The 10,428-nt window shown below is 36.5% G+C and overlaps 1 long non-coding RNA gene across 1 annotated transcript; it reads right to left on the minus strand.

Moving 5' to 3' along the window:
- Positions 1–3,821: 3,821 nt before the first annotated feature.
- LOC116663709 lies at positions 3,822–8,002 on the minus strand. Its single transcript, XR_004319996.1, has 3 exons — positions 7,935–8,002; positions 4,604–4,715; positions 3,822–4,150 (listed from the first exon to the last, which is right to left on the minus strand). It is a non-coding gene; the product is annotated as an uncharacterized LOC116663709 (long non-coding RNA).
- Between the last annotated feature and the right edge of the window lie 2,426 nt (positions 8,003–10,428).

Genomic DNA, 10,428 nt, shown 5'->3' on the forward strand with positions numbered 1-10,428 from the left:
GTTTATCCAGTAAGTAAGCAATGAAGCCAGAATGTGAACCCAGGCAGCTTAACTCCAAGACGTATTCTCTTAATCTCTATATTAGGCAGTATTTGAAGTCAGCAAGAAGAAAAAGATCATTCAACATAGGTGACGAACAGAAACCCTTCCTCACTTTTTATATCACAGCTGATTCTAGATGGCTTAAATACTTAAATATAAAAATAAAAATATTAGAAAAACAGGGAAGTATAGGCTTTTAGAAGTCTCAACATGGAGAGACATTTTTACAACTCACGCAGAAGTCAAAGTCAAAATGGAAAATATCGAAAGCCCTGACTCAGACATTCTCAAACCGTAATTAAAGTCAAACAGACAGTGAAATAAGGGGTCAGAAGGTAAAAAGGAAAAATAGTGCCAGCCACATGGGGTTAAAAAAATGCAAAGTAAATAAATGTACATTTGACTTTGGAACCTACATGCTTAACACTATAATATATTGGGAAAATATTAAAGGGAAAAAAAAGAGCTTAAAGTTAAAAAAGTAAATAATAATCATAGTACAAATGACAGGCAAATATTCACATTCCTAGCATACAAAGGTCTTTCACAAATCAGCCAGATGGTGATAAACATGCCAATGAAAAACATACACAAGTAATTCACAAAAGTAAGAAAAACAGGTAAAATCATGTAACAGGATGTTTAAACTTACTAATGACTAAAGAAATGCACATTAAAATAAGAAGTTTTCATTTATCTGATTGGCAAAGACATAATAAATAAAATTTAATGTTGACAAACTGCATAGGAAATCATGGAATTTGGATTGGTACAACTTTTCTGGAGAGCAGTTTGGCATTTGTGAATCAAAATTTCAAATGTGCGTAATTTATTTACTATCCAGCAATCCTCCCAGAGACTTACCTGTGGAGATCATTGCCCAAGTATCCAAAGCTGTATATACAATGATACTATGTGCTCCATTACTTAAAACAGTAAAAAACTGAAAACAACTGTACTTTAATAAGGGACCAGACACATAAATTGAAGCACAAAACATAACTGAATACTATATAGCCTTGAAAAGGTGATCTAATTTTAAGTTCATTGATCTGGAATGATGTGCAGGATATATTATTGAATGAAAAACATAAAAATACTGAATAAAATGTGTATGGCCACATTTGTATAGAATTTTGTCTATAAACACACACACACACACACACACACACACACACACGCCTGGAAGGGTACTCACCGAAATGTCAATTGTGGTTATCTCAGGGTAAAGAGATCTGGGGTGAGTTTTACTCTCTTGTTTAAATTTTCATGTATCATTTGGAATTGTTTACAAGCAAATAAATTCCACCAAAGAAACAATCAGAAGAGACACAACTAAAGCATTATCATTTCCAGGAAGGTTTCCCTAACTCCAAGGTGGTCTAAAGTGGCCCTCTGACCTCCCATCGCACCCAGTGCACATCTCAACCACAATAAATCCACATTACAACGTCAAGATATTTATTGGTACGTGTCACCCCTCCCCCACTAGCCCATCAGCTCTGGAATACCCCCAATATCCTATTTATGTTGCCTTCCCCCAGAGGTGGGCTCACAGCAGGCCCCCAATGACTCAGCTATTTGGAAACACAAACATCCCATAAAGTAATATATTCTTCAGGACAGTAGTGTGAGTTTTATGAAATTAAGATGTGCTTTTTGTTTTCCCATTGGTCTTAATAAATTGTGGAGAAATGCAAAGGAATAGCCTTCTTTTTGAATGGCTCTCTCTACCTGCAAGCAAGATACAGGGTCTCAATGAATTGACCCTTCTTGTGAGGACTGCTGTCTAAGTTGTGACAATGACTGACACTGATGGGCTACTGGGAACATGTCTACTTTCTGGAATTCTCCACTTTCTGCATCTGCAAACTGGAAATGAGAATAATTCACCCAGCAACAGACAGTCAGCCTCCAGTGACTTGGCCATGAGGAACATCTAACAGCGTTTGCTCCAGTGCCTTGCTTTTGGCCTGCTTTATTTCAGCTCCAAATTTTCCAGTGAACTCTGTCTCTATTTTGACACTGGAAAACAATGTTTTGGCACTGAGCAACACTCAAAATGTTTCACAATAAGCTCCCCTTATCAGCCTGTTGACTGCATCATGTGAGGCTTCCCTTTAGCCAGATTACAGATGCACTCCAGGGTTAGTGCTTTCGAACTGAAGAGACAGATACGAACTGCAGGTAGACATGGTCTCTAATTAATAACTATTATTAGATATTAACATATTTTTAAATACGTGGAAAGGGGACTAGATAACAGATACCCCAAGAGTAAAAAGGAGACCTCTAAACTGAAATTAGTTAAAAACTAAGAGATCAGAAGTCCATATCTATAATGTTACTGTATTCAGAAACATATTCTAGAGCACAGTGTTAGTTTGGGTGTTGATGGCGCACAGCAGACAGGACAGAATTGCAGTAATGTGAAAGTTAGAAGCTTTACCCCTCAATACATCTACTAGAGACAATCATTTCACATTATTCTTAGGTGTTCAGGTGATTACCTCATCATTGGGCTTGCTTCCCTGTGTTTGAGGCAGGTGTGATTTTCACACGTTCCTCCAGCCACTGAAAGCACCAGCTTTTAATGATCACATGAAAGCTATGACTCCTATTTTATAAATATTGACACTGACTAGTGAGTCAATGTCTTTCTCCGGGTTTGCTTGCTTAATCTTTTGGAAATCAAGCTTGGAATTTCAACAATGTGTCACATTAAGCATGTGTCATCATTTTAATCTTAACATATTACAGAAAACTGTTTACAAGACTTGTATGCATTGCTAAGCATTTATTTACTTAAAATCAATGGTCAAAAAGTTTTAAGAAATGTAAAACTTTGGGGCATATGAATGAAGTACTGCCAGGAAAATGAAAAGAGAGAAGAAAAGTTAAAGAAAAGATGATTAGAAATAAGAAGAGTGAAAAAGTAGTACCAGCTACAATCTACAAGCTATAGTCAACACAATTGTATATGATGAAAATAGCATAACATAATTTATAGTACATTATGACATATATTTATATTACAAATACTGCAATTAATTTATATGCATTTCTAAGGTCACACAACTATTTCCTTCTACTTTACAGAAATATTCTTTTCATTTTCAAAAGAAGGGTGTCTGTTACATATTTAGTCAAGTCAATGATGATTAACACATCACAAAAAGCTTCTGAAAAAGTCTGCAAATGCCTTCCTAAATTTGTATTTCCAAATCAACAGTATAAATTATTTGCTCAGAAATTCAATCATCAGGCTCATTGGGAATTGTATTTGAGAAGGATGAGCTTGTTAATAAATGTGTAGCTAAAAGACAGGTAACTATTAGGATCAGTTAGAGTGGCTGATGTTAAGCCAGCTACATCTAAATACTCAGTACCACTGATACATCTCTACTTCTCAATTTAGCAACCTAAGACAAGATCTCTTAGAGACCCACAATGACAGATAAGTAATTCACCTCGCACTACTTCCTGCTTTTCCCCTACGCCTTCTCCCAGGTTTTGTTGGTTACTCTGTACTTTTTAGCTCTATTATGGGTTACATAATTCATATGATACGAATTATTTTATACTTTCACATAATATAATGCATATAATTTCAAATAATATGCTTAAATTCCCTTTATTGTTTCATAATTTTAGACAGTATCTTAATTCTCTTTCCATAAAATGGGAGACTAAGAACCTTACACTATATATATATATATATATATATATATATATATATATATATATATATATATATATATATATATAAATAACTAGGATATTATGCTGTACCCCAGAAATTGACACGCTGTAACGGACTATACTTCAGTAAGAAAAAAGAACCCTACACTATACATTACCTCTTCTCTACCCCCAACTCTCAGCTTTGTCAACTACACCAAGACTTTTCAATTATCAGTATTTATAGCATTTATATTTACAGCCACTCTGTCCTTATTTCCTAACTTTTTAAAAGATTCTGAGCTTGGTTTAGAGGTTAATTCTGCAAATTAAAAATTAACAGCCAATAGAACATTATCATGATGTCAGTATTATTCATTGCAGAATCAAGTATGATGTCTGAGCCTCAAGAAGAAGAAATGTAATCCTATGGAAGAAAAATTTTGCCATTCAAAGAAAGTGATTGAAGAATCAAAGTAAAATTAATTCATCAGAATCATGCTGCAGTTTACTTTGTTTTATAGGAGGAAATGACTTTCTTGTACAACTTTTGGGTTTTTTTCTGAGGTTTCTGGTTGCCTTTTTTTATTAAACAAGAAACATATGAAACCTTCCTCATATCATTAAAGTAATCCAGCTCCTCCATTTCCCCCCTCCTTTCCTCCCATTCATCACCTCCATTTTTCTGCTACCTCTTACTTGGTTTCTTAATGAAAAGATATTGACATTCCAGGTTAACCTTTAAGGTCACCTACTTTTCTCTCATACTGTGTTTTTGTCTCTTTGCTCTACATTTAAATTCACCTTCTCATTGAATTTAGGAGGGTGATATAATTTCCAGGATATTACCTAGAATTGAAAAAAAAAGTCATTTTCTTACCTAAATTATCATTTTCTTTCCTTTTTTGGAGGGTTCATCACTTTATTCATCTCATTTCTACTATTTGGTGCTGTTGCTCTTCCCCTGATTTCATCAATAGTTACCCGTTCATCTGCATGAAAGAAAGGCTAGGTTGATGAATTCAAGGAACTTATGTGGATTTCCTCTACTGTTGAGTAGGTTATTTTTTCTCAAAAAAAAAAAATCACTTTTGACAAAAAAAAACACTGACTGAGAGGCTTTCAGTGTAAGTGGACAAGTCATGTCGGTGGGCAGGCTTCTTTAAGATTCATGGGTGAGAGCACCAAGGCAATCGGGGTTTCACTCCCAGTATCAGAATGGGAGGACTTTTTTCTTGAGCCCACATGCTAGGAGCATTAGGGCTAATTAGCACTGCATGTGAGCTCCGCGTGGGTGGGAAGGAGCAGCTGTTTTGTATACAGTCCTTCTGCCCATTTCCCTCACTGGGTACCCAAGCTGTTCCTGGAGAGGTAGCTCACTTATACATCAATATGTTCTCATTTGCTTATGTCAGAAATTTATCTTTGATCTGCTAATGATTCCACCCTAGCCTGTTATCAGAAAGACAAGGTTTGGGTCCTCTTTTCTTTTCATTTCAGTGACATCCAAGGAGGCAGAGTGGATAAACGTATGTACTACCCTGTGTACTATTTCTGACTGAAAACTTGTACTGTGAATTGGCTCCCCACTCTCCCCAATACCCCACCTTCCTCCTTTCCTCTCTCCATCCTTCTGTCCTGCTTTTCCTCTATCCTTTTCTTTTACTGATAAGTGCCTGGAAAATGATATTAGGATTTAAAACAATGGTGAGATATATACCCAGGGGTGGGATTGCTGAATCATATGGTAGTTCTATTTTTAGTTTTTTGAGAAACCTCCATTATTGTTTTCCATAGTGGCTGCACCAATTTACATTCCCACCAGCAGTGTAGAAGTGTTCCCTTTTCTCCACATTCTCACCACCGTTTGTTGTTTGCTTTTTGACAATAGCCATTCTGAAAGATGTGAGGTAACATCTCACTGTGGTTTTGATTTGCGTTTCCTGATAAACAGCAATGTTGTACATCTTTTCATTTGCCTATTTTTCATCTGTATGTCTTCTTTGGAAAAATGTCTATTCAGGTCTTCTGCCCATTTTCAAATCAGATTGTTTAGTTTTTTTGGTATTGAGGTATATGAGCTGTTTATGCTCCTGGGTATATATCTGAAGAAAAAGAAAACATTAACAGGAAGAGAAACATGCACCCCAATATTCACAGCAGCATTATTTATAATAGCCAAGATATGGAAGCAACTTAAGTGTCCATGAACAGATGAATGCATAAAGAAGATGTGGTACATATATACAACGGAATATTATTCTGCCATAAAAAAGAATGAAATTTTACCATTTGCAACAACATGGTGGATAGACCTGGAGGGTATTATGCTTAGTGAAATAAGTCATACAGAGAAAGGCAAATACTGTATGTTTTCACTTATATATGGAATCTAAAAAATAAAATAAATGAAAGAATATAACAAAACAGAAACAGACTCATAGAGAAGGAACTAGTGGTCACCAGTAGGGACAGGGATGAAGGGAGGGGAAGATGGGGGTAGAGAATTATGAGGTACAAACTATTATGAATAAAATAAATAAGATATAAGGATGTATTGTGCATCACAGAGAATATAGCCAATACTTTATATAACAACTTTAAATGGAGCATAATCTATAAAAATATTAAATCACTATGTTGTACACCTAAACTATAATATTGTAAATCAACTATACTTTAATAAAAATAAAAATAAAAACCTGTAACAAGAATTTTCCTTTTTCTTTTCACATAGGTTCTTTACAATGTCCACAGTAGAAATCTCAGCTGTTTTTCAAAGAACTGAAACTAAACTTAATTCAGTGTCTCTTCTAAACAGGTTTCTTTGCAGACTTCTACTATCAAAGAGAATGTCACATTTGGAAAAAAAAAATGAACATGTAAAATTAATTGGTATATTTAACTAAATAGTTCATCCAACATGACATATTTGCATAAGAGTAATTCATGTAACAATAAATTGTGTTGAAACAGAGAATATCCTTAATTATTCCTCATATGAATGTAAGAAACACTTTGTTGGGGGCTATTTATCAGGTACTGGGCTAAGAGTGCTAATCCCCTATGAAATAGGTATTCATTTTCCCATTGTACATATGAAGAACAGAAGTTCAGGGAAGTTAAAAAAAAATTTGCCTGAGAGCACAGAAGATAGTAATTAGCAAGGTCAAAATTTGAACCCAGGTATCTCTACCCTTCCAACCATTTCCCTATTCCACCTCATATAGGTATTAGGAAAGCCCCAAAATATTGTTAAGTGCTACACGTGGACCAACCAAGACCCTTAGAATGGATGTGACAGCTATGAATATTGGAAAACTTCAGCTATCTGGAAGCATAACAAGAAATTCTCATCTTCAATAGTCAGTTGATAGAGTTATACCCACTTCACCATGTAGGTTAAAATGTTTGCCTTAAATAGACACCCTTAAGAATATTAAGGATTTTCTGACCTTTTCCACTAAAAGAAAAAAAGTTTGTGCTAGGGCTATGTGCTGTGGAGGGAGGAAGACAGCCTTTGGAGACAGACAGAAATGGTCTCGGATTCCGTTCTGCCACTTACTAGCTATGGAAGTGCATGGCACATGTCCTAAGACTCAGTTTCCTCATCTATAAAACACAGGTAATACCTTCTTCACTGAGTTATGGTAAGGATTCAATGAATAACATGCTGACAAATAACAGATGTTTAAATATTATTTCCTTTCCACCATAGTGTCTTTTGCTAAAATACCCTAGAATTAATAAAGAAGAAACATATATATTTGATCAATACATAGTACTAAATAAAAAGTAAATCTATCATTGGGCAGCCATGCTTTCCAGAATATATATATAAACTCAAATATTCCTTAAGGTTTGATTTACTACGTGACTATATCCTGACTATTAGGGATCATTTATTGTAAGGTCTTTGAAAATTAGTTCTTCTAAACATATATTTCTCCTGAAGCATTTTAGTTACTATAAAACATACTTATCCTCTCTCATTTTCAATCTGTTTAATTAGATTACTTTCATGTTACCATCACTATAACTGCCTACATGAGTTAAGGACAACTATTCTCTAAGATAGTTTTGAAAATAACTACTTCAGAAACTTTGCACTTTCATCCCAGTAAAACGCAGTAAGGAAAATGTTCAAATGGAAAAATACATACTAACTTACAAAGAGCTCAGGGTGAAGAATGTGGGAAAAAAGTACTTACTTGAACTTTGATCTCTCATTTGTCCATTCTTCAGATAAAATACTTGCTCCCTTTTGGACTTGGAAAATGTAAACAAGTATCCATATAAGGAAAAAAGTCCTTTAACTTTCAAAGAGTGACTCAATATAGCCGGTTCTGACTTGTTTGTAATAAAAGTGTATGCGTTGTCAGCAAGGTTCTCCTAACATTTCAACTCTATTCTTGAATTGCTGCCTTGTAAAACAAAAATGGTCTGATGGGAAGGATTACTCTGAATGGTGGATCAAGAGGAAAAAAGGAGACATTATAAAAGGAGAAGCAATGTTTAACTGAAGTAAAAATAGTTTCAAGTTAAGTGTCACTTAGGGAGAAAAAGGTAAAACTCAGTGATCTTTTGTCTCGGCTGAAACGAGTATCAGACTAAATTTACTTCTCAATCACAATAAAATTAGACTAGGTAATTTGTATACCTAGTTCTCTGTTTTTAAAGTGTTTAATTGCTGCATCAGCAGCCTTGTGCAAACCTGACTTTAATGCAACCCTCAGAATTTGGGGGGAAAAATACATTGACATCAATTAACAGATGTAGATAGATAATGATATAATCATGGTGAATAAACTAAATGATGATATAACAAATTATATTTTAAATTTTATTAAAAAGAAATTATCTGGAAGGATATCCTGAACTGTTCACAGTGGGTACCAAGGATTAGGAGAGTGGGATAGGAAGAGGGGACTTGAATAATTTAAAATCTGTGCTTTTTCTTTTTTAAGGTAGGAGCACATTGTGTTTATAGTTCCAAACTTTAAAAGTTTTTTTCATTAAGTCATCATTATCCTTTAACCCAACTGTATAAACAACATACTGAATAAGGAACTATGGGGCAGAATTCTCAGACATCAACATGGCAAGTTATTAATGCATAGATTATTCGACCTTATATGATCTCCAATAAAGGATGCCTACTAGCTTAGTGCTTTTTACTGTAAATATGTCTCTGCCAAGTTGTTTCCTGTTCCCTGTACTCCACAATTTTTGGATGTATACTTCCTCTTTCCTCCACTTGTTTTTCAAATACCACACTCTTGTTCACAAACCATCCTCTTAGACAAAAACTTTAAAAAATGGTGGCCCAGTGGAGGCTCTTAGGTAGCCCACAGATGTATTTTGTTTAGCTAGAAAAACATTTTTAGCATTTTCAAATTAGTTGCCAGTATTTAAAGATTTGGAGACAGCACACACAGTTCCAGACGCCCAGCTTCTCCTAAAGAAAAGAAGACAGGACGAGAGAGGGCCCGCAACCCGTGTTGCTGACAGCTGTTTCTTCATCGGGGTGTGTGGTGTGTGCGCTCCAGCTCCCGCCCCGTCACCTCCCCAGCAGTGCGTCCAGGGACTGAGCTCACCTCCTGCATCTTTTTTTGTCTTATAGTCCACAGGGAAGTTCTCTCTTACTCATACCCTTTTGTTGCTCTCTTCTTTTAAAAATGTGGGGTGGGAGTGGGGGCAATGAAAGGACTGTCATGCGAACCAGATGTTTCAAGAAAGGAAGATGGTAGTAGGCATGTTTCTTTTTGGAAATGAATATAGTTTTCCTGTGTCTAATATGCAGACGAAGGATGTGGAAGGCCTCTGTGGAAAGAACCAACTTAATAACAGCAAGAAGCCCGCATGGAATAGGGAACATGAAAAAAAGCAATCATTTGTTTTTAAGTGAGAATAGTGATACTTTTGTGAAATGCAATTACATGTTAAATGAAAGACTGTCGCTAATTCACTCTACTCATTTGTATTATCTAACTGACCCTGCAGGTAGATGAGTTTGTCCCCCTATTTAGAAACACAGCTAGACACACGTCAGCGACCCAGCCCTACTTCTATGCCCTGAGGCGGTCCCACCAGCCCAGCAGCCGTTCACCTCCACTTCCCTCTGCTTCCTGCTCTGCGAAGATAATGGAGGCACCTGTAAAAATTCCTATGAACCAACTCCATTTTCCTTTTTCCCACACAGGGCCTCTCTCACTAGGCCCACCGTCTGGCAAGATGCCCATGTTGAGAGCCGAGACCTTCCTTTGCCAGGACGGTTCCATTCATTTGTACAAGGTCCCATGCCTCCCATTTCAGCTGCAGACGCTCGGGGCAGATCTCAACCTGAGTTCGACCCCTGTGGGAGGAAGCCAATGACCCGTTCGAGACAGCAGCCAACACTAACAGGGGTGCCTACTGTCTGCTCAAAAGGCAGAAGCAGATCAGTAGCCACGGGATGACGCCAGAGGTTCTCAACCTCCTGATTTGGGGGGAAAGAAAAGGAACCTCTGATCAACCTGCGTGAGTCAAATCTGCATCCTCCAAGACCAGCCCATGTGGGACACAGATCACGTGTCCAGCAAACGCCTGCTGATTACAGAATGTGGCTCGACCCTCTCTGGACTATCACCAGGACTAACTTTAACTCTCTGCCATTAGCTAGGTCCAACTTCTAGCAATACTAACGCCTTGTCATACAGTCCAAGT

Source organism: Camelus ferus, chromosome 5 (assembly GCF_009834535.1).
Source record: "Camelus ferus isolate YT-003-E chromosome 5, BCGSAC_Cfer_1.0, whole genome shotgun sequence".
NCBI lineage: Eukaryota > Metazoa > Chordata > Mammalia > Artiodactyla > Camelidae > Camelus > Camelus ferus.